The sequence below is a fragment of the Bos javanicus genome, chromosome 18 (genome assembly GCF_032452875.1).
Source record: "Bos javanicus breed banteng chromosome 18, ARS-OSU_banteng_1.0, whole genome shotgun sequence".
Classification (NCBI taxonomy): Eukaryota; Metazoa; Chordata; class Mammalia; order Artiodactyla; family Bovidae; genus Bos; species Bos javanicus.
In genome coordinates, this window is record NC_083885.1 from 59,341,130 (window position 1) to 59,350,302 (window position 9,173).

A 9,173-nucleotide genomic window follows, 5' to 3' on the forward strand; every position below is an offset into this window, starting at 1 on the left:
AGCAGAGACATTACTTTGCCAACAAAAGTTCGTCTAGTCAAGGCTATGGTTTCTCCAGTGGTCATGTATGGATGTTAGAGTTGGACTGTGAAGAAAGCTGAGGGCGGAAGAATTGATGGTTTTGAACTGTGGTGTTGGAGAAGACTCTTGAGAGTCCCTTTTACTGCAAGGAGAACCAGCCAGTCCATTCTGAAGGAGATCAGCCCTGGGATTTCTTTGGAAGGATGCTAAAGCTGAAACTCCAGTACTTTGGCCACCTCATGCGAAGAGTTGACTCATTGGAAAAGACTCTGATGCTGGGAGGGATTGGGGGCAGGAGGAGAAGGGGACGACAGAGGATGAGATGGCTGGATGGCATCACTGACTTGATGGATGTGAGTCCGAGTGAACTCCCGGAGTTGGTGATGGACAGAGAGGCCTGGCGTGCTATGATTCATGGGGTCAAAAAGACTCAGACACGACTGAGTGACTGAACTGAAAGAACTTATAGACACACAGTTAGAATTAAAACATATTGAGGAATCTTACTCTCCTTGGAACTATCCTATTTTTGTTATGAAAAAGAAATCTAACAAATGTTATCTCTTAACAGGCCTTAGAAAAGTTAATGCATCTATGAAACCCATGGGTGCACTACAACCAAGGATCCCATCACCTACTACTATTCCTCAAAATTGGCACATTATTATTACTGATTTACAAGATTGCTTTTTAAATATACCTTTACACCCTTTAGACCGAGAGAGATTCACTTTCTCTCTTTCTTTTCCTAATCACATTGGGCCTCATAAAAGATTTCAATAGACTGTGTTACCTCAAGGTATACTTAACAGTCCTACTATTTGTCAAAATTTTGTAGCCAAGGCTTTACATCCAATGTGACAGCAATTCCTTCATGCATATATCATTAATAATATACTGTAACTACCAAAAGGAGAAGTGATATTTTTGACACTGAATGGCCATGATATTCTTTAGACTCCAGAAAAAACTGATTAAAATAAAATCTTTTTTGAAATTGCAAAACCGGTTCTTCTTACATGTGCAGTTAGGAAAAGGTTAACTTGTTAAAAAATACTTTTCTGGAGCTCCAATTATGCCTGGGAAGCAAAAACAGGCCTAAGAAAAAACCTAAAGTTAACTCTTATCATGTCCTTGGGATACACAGCCCACTCTATCTGGGACTCCAGCCGTAAACAAATTGGTGGAACTCAGGAAAAAAAAAAAAAAAAAAAAAAAAAATATATATATATATATATATATCAAAAAGATATTTTAAATTTCAAGTGGAAAACTATATCTATCTGTCTATTTAAAATTATCTGTTTCAATGTATGTCTTGCTTTTGGATAATATGAAATTAATGAACTCTACTTAAATTCAAGTTCATGTGAACTGAAAAATATTCAATATTAAATATAATGTTTATTTAAATATAAATATAATTGTTTACTAATCTAAGACATGTCTTAAATCATCATTATATAATACTTTTATTGAGCCTAGATTTAAGGTAAACTAAGTTTGTCAACAAAAAAGTAACTCTTTATATATATATAAAAATATACAAATGAGATGAAAACTTTTAGATAAACTAATAAAAATAATTATATTTTCAAAATGTCTATCTAAAATAATCTCTTAGGATTGGGGTAACTTAAATTCGTAAAATTGTACTAAACAAAATAATACAAGTTTATTAAATAGCTAGGTCATTTCCAAATAAAGTAAGATTTTAAAACATTAATTACTGAACACTAACTTCCTCTTACAAAAAGTTTTTCTTACAGAAAAACTAAAGAGATTTTAGACTATTAATAAGTATATAGAAAAATATATATTTATATAAAAATAAATATATATTATAATAAATATATTCACCAATCTATAAAATGCTAATATACAAGACTTCATAGTTGCTAAAGAAAAGTAAGATGTATGCTTTTAATAAAAAGATATAAGAAATGGCTAATAAAATGATGAATGCAAACATATAAAAAAGGTTTCTGACAAATGAAAGAGAATTTTATGGCAAATGGACGTAACTCATTGCTCTGAACTTTCTTCCTCATCCTTCTTACATGTCTCAATTGATACAAATTCTTCTCTTATATAGGCCACACCTCTCCGAGGTGAAACTACATGACATGTTATAATCCACCTGTTAGCTTACTTTGCAATAATGAGAACACCTAATTCTATAAAAATAGACAATGGCCCTGCCTATATTTCTAAGCAGTTCAAACAATTTTTACATTCATTCTCTATTAAACAGATTACAGGTATTTCTTATAATCCACAAACACAAGACATAGTTAACCAAACACATTACACACTGAAACTACAAATAAAAAATTAAATAAGGGGATATACACAGGAACACTTTTATCTTCCTTATCCAGAGAAGACTTTACTAGATTCCAATGAAATATATTCTTTAAGCCTATAACTACTGTTAATATAGCTTTATTTGTTTTAAATTTTTTAAACTTAACGCAAGGAGATATCTTGACACGAGCAGAAAGACATTTAGAGGAATTGAAGGACTCTTCTCTTCCTCTGCCCATTTGGTACCAAGACAGGTTGAATAAACAATAGAAATCTGGGAAATTAATCTTATAGGGAAAGGGGTATGCTTGTATTTCCCTAGATGGATCCAACGAACTCACATGGCTTTCTCTTTGGAAGATCCAACCCAAGGGGGCCCCCGGCCTTCAACATAGAGGCGAGACAACAAAAACACCAGGAGGAAGAAATTCCAATACAGGCCATGGTGGTTCTAAAGACCTCCAGAAAGCACCGCCCTCGGCGCCATCAACCTTATGATCTCCCCTCTTGGGGACAAATAAAAACCCTTACTAATCAAGCTGAAAATCTAGTTTCTCAATAGAGAATGCTTCGGAGTCCTGAAAATATTTTTTTGTCCTGCTTGCTTTGCTTGCTTGCGCCTCCCCTACTGCCCCCAACCCCCTCCTTCCCCCCGCCCCCCTGCTCAAGCTGAACTAATCGATCACACTTACTGGGCTTACATACCCAACCCCCCTTTACTTCAGGTTGTAGAATGGACGGAGAAAGGACCAAACCTATTAACCAATGACTCCATACATATGCCTTCTCCCTGGAGCCTTAAAGGGCCATCACACCCTGAACAAGAAGGGAAACTAATTAATATCTCTCTAGGTTATGAAGTCCTTCCTTTGTGTATGGCCCAGCAAAATTATGCATAAAAGTTAGCAGACAAACTTGGGGTTTTGCCCTGCCTCCAAAAGAGGACTTTCGGACGTTGCTTAGATTATTTACTGCCCTTTCTTTGTCTGTGAACCATGTTTATACTACTGAAACTTTAGGGAAAGAGGGAAAGAACAAAGAACACTATGCAAAGGGTTTACTAATAAGAACTTTAAATATACTCTGGTTCATTGGGACAAATGTCAGGCCAAATCAGGAAAATTAATGTTTGTGGCTAATCATACAATTGTCAATTGGGGACCCCATGGTATGTGGTTATCTAACTGCTCAGATGATACTAACAGCACTATGTGTGATTATGCTACTCAAGAAGCATAGGTTAGTAACACTACAATGGAACATTACCATGACAAAGGACTTCTTGAGTGGCTTGACGGTGGAATGGCACCCCCTCGTCCTTGAATCGTCCTCGATAAACAGATTGGGCCTGAACAATGGGACACCTGGAAACACTGCGAGAACCGAAAAACTTGGGACTTGGACTGGACATTTCACAGGGACCAATCTTAGTCATAAAAACTATTTCTTTCGTTATAATCAATCATATTTCATACAAGCTTGTGTTCCCCTTCCTTTTGTTCTAGCTATAGGAAGCTTACAATTCAATAAGACTTTACGTTCTGCAACTTGAATAAATTGCAAATTTTATACTTGTCTTAACACTTCTGTTTCCTTAAGAAATGAATCCCTTTTGATTCTTTGATCTCGACATAGTCTGGTTACCAATAAATCTCCAGCGGCCCTGGGAAGAAGGCCCCATAGCTGGACTTGCTTCCCGGTTACTTATTAAACTGCTCCAGTGATCTAAACGATTCTTGGCATTTGGGGATTAATAGCTATTTGCATCACTGCTGCCGTCACTGGCATTGCTTTACAAACCTCAATTCAAACACATAATTTTATCCAAAATTGGACTAAAGATGCTCATACTATGTGGGCCACTCAGGCTCAGATAGATGAGGATATTCAAGATGAAATACAGGAACTAAAAATAGTCATCAAATGGGTTGGAGATCAATTAATAGATGCACAAAAATAGGTGATGCTAAAATGTGATTGGAATTCTACTCAATTTTGTGTTACTCCTGTTCAATTCAATAATAGTACCTACAACTGGGAACAAATCAAATTTCATTTACCAAACATACATGATAATGCCTCTCTGAATGTACAATTATTACAAAAATAAATCTTTGAAACCTTTTCTAAAAATCTGCCCTCTTCCACTAATTTGGAAACTTTTGCTGAACAACTAGCTGATCAATTATCTGGGTTAGACCCTCTCGGATGGTTTCAAAGCATTACTCACAGTATTGGGTCTGGAACTGTAATATTGGTGATTGTCTTGACAATTATATTTGTCATTCACCATTGCCTTCATGCAAAAATTGTTAAAACTAAACAAACTCAAATGGTCAGAACCCTTTTCACAAATATTATAAATAAGGGGGAATTGTCAGGGAATGTTTAACAGGAGGATTCCAATGTGCTGTTCCTCATAAATCCTCTGTTCCTTATCAGTTTCTGTTGTCAGAAACAAGTGGAACGGCATGCCGCTCCCAGGACTGAGGTCATAGGATGAGACAGGCTTGAAATGACGTCAGTAAACATTCTCCTTACGACAAAACTGCTTAGTCTCGATCCTCTTTCTTGAGATATGGATTGTCTCCTGACCTTGTGACCATTATTAATCCCTTGTTCCCTTCGTAAGGGTTGCTATATGCTTGCTTTTCTGATCTTTATCATCATCGAAAGAAATTTCTTGTCCAACAGCCTATATATACTCACAGAAAGATCATTAAAGCACCTTTGCTCCATCAGTGCTTGGGTCCTTGTGTCTTTCTTTCTCTTTCTCTCTTTCACTTTCTTATCGTCGACTCCGGACCACCAGGTTCCGGTCCATTAAAGGACCCCAACAGATTCCAACGCAATATATTGTTTAATCCTGTAACTATTGTTAATACAGCTTTCTTTGTTTAAATTTTTTAAACTTGCCACAAGGGGATATTTTGACAAAGCAGAAAAACATTTTGAGGCATTGAAGGATACCTCCCTTCCTCTGCCCATTTGGTATCAAGATGGGTTGACTAAACAATGGAAATCTGGAAAATTAATATTACAGGGAAAGGGGTATGCTTGTATTTCTCCAGATCGACCCAACGAAATCAGTTGGCTCCCTCTTCAGAAGATCCGCCCCAGGGGAGACACCAGCATTCAAGATAGAGAAGAAACAGTGAAATCCCCAGGAGGAGGAGTTTCCAGTACAAGCCATGGCGACTTTAAAAATTTCCAAGAAATGCTGCACTTGAGGTCATCGACCTTATGATCTCCCAACCTGGGGACAGATAAAAACCCTTCTAATCAAGCTGAAAATCTGGTTTCTCAACAAGCAATGCCTCAGAATCCTGAAAATATTTTTGTCGCTATGCTTGCTTTGCTTCCCCCACTCAGGCTGACTTGATTAATCACACTTATTGGGCTTATATACCTAACCCCCCTTTATTGCAGGTTGTAGAATGGACAGATCTAAGACCGGTTGATCCACTAATGACTCAGTACATATGCCTCCTCCTTGGAGCTTGGAGGGGCCCTCTCATCCTGAGGAAGAAGGAAGATTGATTAACATTTCTGTAGGCTATAAAATCCTTCCTTTATGCATGGGCCCAGCAGAATTATGTATTAAAGTTAGTCGACAAACGTGGGCTTTCATCCTGCCTCCAAGAAAGAACTTCCACACATTGTTTAGACTGTTTACTGCCCTGTCCTTTCATGAGAACCCTGTCAATACTACCAAAACTCTAGGAAAATGACAAAAGTTGGAATCCAAGGGGTTTACTTATAAGGACTTTAAATATACTCCTGTTTAATGAGATAGATGTCAAGCTAAATCATGGAAATTAATGTTTGTGGCTAATTACATCATTGTTGATTGGGGACCCTATGGTATGTGGTTATCTAACTGCTCAGATGATATTAACAGTACTATGTGTGATTATGTTACTCAAGTAACATGGAAGATTACCAATTGTTCAATGGAACACTTGGATGACAATGGACTCCTTGGCTGGCTTGATGGTGGAATGGCATCTCCTCGCCCTCAAATTGTCCTCAAAAAACAAATTGGGCCTGAACAATGGGACATCTGGAAACTTGCTCCAAACGCTGAAAAACTTGGAACTTGGACTGATATTTCACAGGGACCAGTCATAGTCATAGTAACTATTCCTGCCATTATAATCATTCATATTTTATACAAGCTTGTGTTCCCTTTCCTTTTGTTATTGCCATAGGAAACTTACAATTTAATAAGACTTTACGTTCTGTGACTTGTATAGATTGCAAATTGTATACTTGTCTTAATTCCTCTATTTCTCTAAAAAAACGAATCCCTGTGATTCTTCGATCTTGACGTAGTCTGTGGTTGCCAGTAGATCTCCAACGACCCTGGAAAGAGGGTTCCATGGCAAGACGTGCCTCCCAGTTTCTCACGAAATTACTCTGATGATCTAAGCGATTAATTAGATGGTTGATTCTTGGCATTTTGGGGTTAATAGCCATTTGCACCACTGCCACTGTCACAGACACTGCTTTACAAACTTCAATTCAAACACAAAACTTTATTCAAAATTGGACTAAAGATGCTCATACTATATGGGTCACTCAGGTTCAGATAGATGCAAAAGTTCAAGATAAAATTCAGGATGTAAAAACAGCCATCCAATGGGTTGAAGATCAACTAATAGATTTACAAAAACAAGTATTATTAAATTGTGATTGGAATTCTACTCAATTTTGTATCACTCCTCTTCGGTTCAACCATAGTGCTTACAACTGGGAAAAAATCAAATTTCATTTGCAAGATATGCATAATAATGCTTCCTTAAATGTACAATTGTTGCAAAAGGAAATCCTTGAAACCTTCTCTACGAGTCTACCCTCTTCCAACTATTTGGAAACCTTAGCTGAACAGCTAGCTGATCAATTATCTGGGCTAGACCCTCGAAGATGGTTTCAAGGCATTACACATAGTATTGGATCTGGAACTATAATGCTGATAAATATCCTGGTGATTATATTTGCAATATATCGATGCCTTTCAACTAAAATTGTTCAAACTAAACAAACTCACTTGGTCAGGGCCTTTTTCACAAAAATATCTACAGTCATCCCCAATTATGAAAAAATAAAAAAGGGGGAACTGTCAGGGGACATTCAACTTTAAAGGATCCAACCTGATATTTTCTTCTTTTGTGTGACATTTCTCAAGGACTCTATTCCTTACCAGTTCCTGGAAAATAGGAATGAGCAAAACTGCATGCAGTTCTCAGGACTGAGATCATGAGAAACGGCATCTGCTTGGATTCCTTTCAGTGACTCCCTTCAGTGACCTTTTACTTAAAGGTAATCTATTCAGTTATGCCCCTCTTCCTCAGGATATGGAATGCTTTCTGGCCCTTTCAAGACTGTTATTTGCTTGGCTTTGTTTTTCCTCAATTTTTTTACTATCTAAAGCTGCCTTGTATGAAGATATATAAACATGTGTTTCTGCAAATAAAGCACCCTTGTTTCACTTGAGACTTGGGTCCCCTGCATCCCTCTCGTCGACTCCAGTCCCCAGGTCCCAGTCTACAAAGACCATGACAGCTCTGTCTTCAATTTCCACAAATAAGAGTAACTCTTCTTTAATCATACATACAACAGTTATTTCTATTCAATGGAGAACATGACCCTTTTCCTAGGCATTGTTGCTAGCACACTATCAGTCCCTGGTAACTGTCCCTCTCCTCCTATGAAAAGCCCAGTCCTTTCAACATCTTGCCTACTCTGTTCAAGGTCAGGTGGTAGAACATTATGTTTTATAACAGGCTGGACTATGTATGGAAGGGCTTCCTGATCCTACTGACTATGATGAGTCATGTCCTAGTTTTACATTATTTTCCACCCTCCCTGTTGCTAATTCACACACACTATTGAATTTCATAATTCAAGCTATGTGTTTTTCGAGGAAACACGGATGTGAATGAATTTTATCTAATGAAGTCGGCCCCTTCATCTCACTGATTCCTTCACATAGACCATCATGAAATGCATGTAGCAAATGCATTTGATCAATGTATTACCAAAGCCAAGCTCTTAGAGCTCACCACACAACACACTAATAATCTGAGAGACAACTTGTTGGGCAAGGAATAGTGACTTTATTCAGAAAGCAAGGAGACCAAAAAGATGGTGGACTACTGTCCCAAAGAATCATCTTTGCTGAGTTAGAATTCAGGTTTCTTTTACAAGAAAAGATCTCTATAGCTTCTCTTCAAATATGGACTTACTGCAGTTGTTGAGTACCTGAACTAAAGTCATCAGAGAATACATATAGTGAAAAAGGTAAAGGATTTGCCACAACCACTGAGTCTGGGAAGTATGGCTCCACTATGTTCCTGTCTTGTGACTTTTGGGTAAGATCCTTGCCACACACATTACATTGCTGTGTGTTTTCTCCAGGATAAATACTCTGATACTACTGGTGAGATGTGAGCTGTCAGGATAGGGTGTTTTTTGTTTTTTTTTTAAACATTTGTGAAATTGATGAGGAATCTTTCTAGAATGAATTCATGTTCTAAAGACCTGACTAATAAATACATATATATCTGGGCTTCTGTCCAGTATGAATTTTCTCATGAAGCCTAAGATGTTGCCACACTCATATTTATATGGTTTCTCAGTAGTATGAATTCTCTGATCAACAGTAGGCTGTGAATTTTGAACTTTGAATTTTGAAGACTTCTACCATATACCACCGGAGAAGGCAATGACACCCCATTCCAGTACTTTTGCCTGGAAAATCCCACAGACGGAGTAGCCTGGTGGGCTGCAGTCCATGGGGTCGCTAGAGTTGGACACGACTGAGCAACTTCCCTTTCACTTTT

At 37.6% G+C, this 9,173-nt stretch overlaps 1 protein-coding gene across 5 annotated transcripts in view; it reads right to left on the minus strand.

The window, feature by feature from the left end:
- Nucleotides 1–9,173, minus strand: part of LOC133229653 (zinc finger protein 239-like) — a 263,424-nt gene that overhangs the window by 35,068 nt on the left and 219,183 nt on the right. The gene's annotated exons all lie outside the window — the stretch shown is intronic.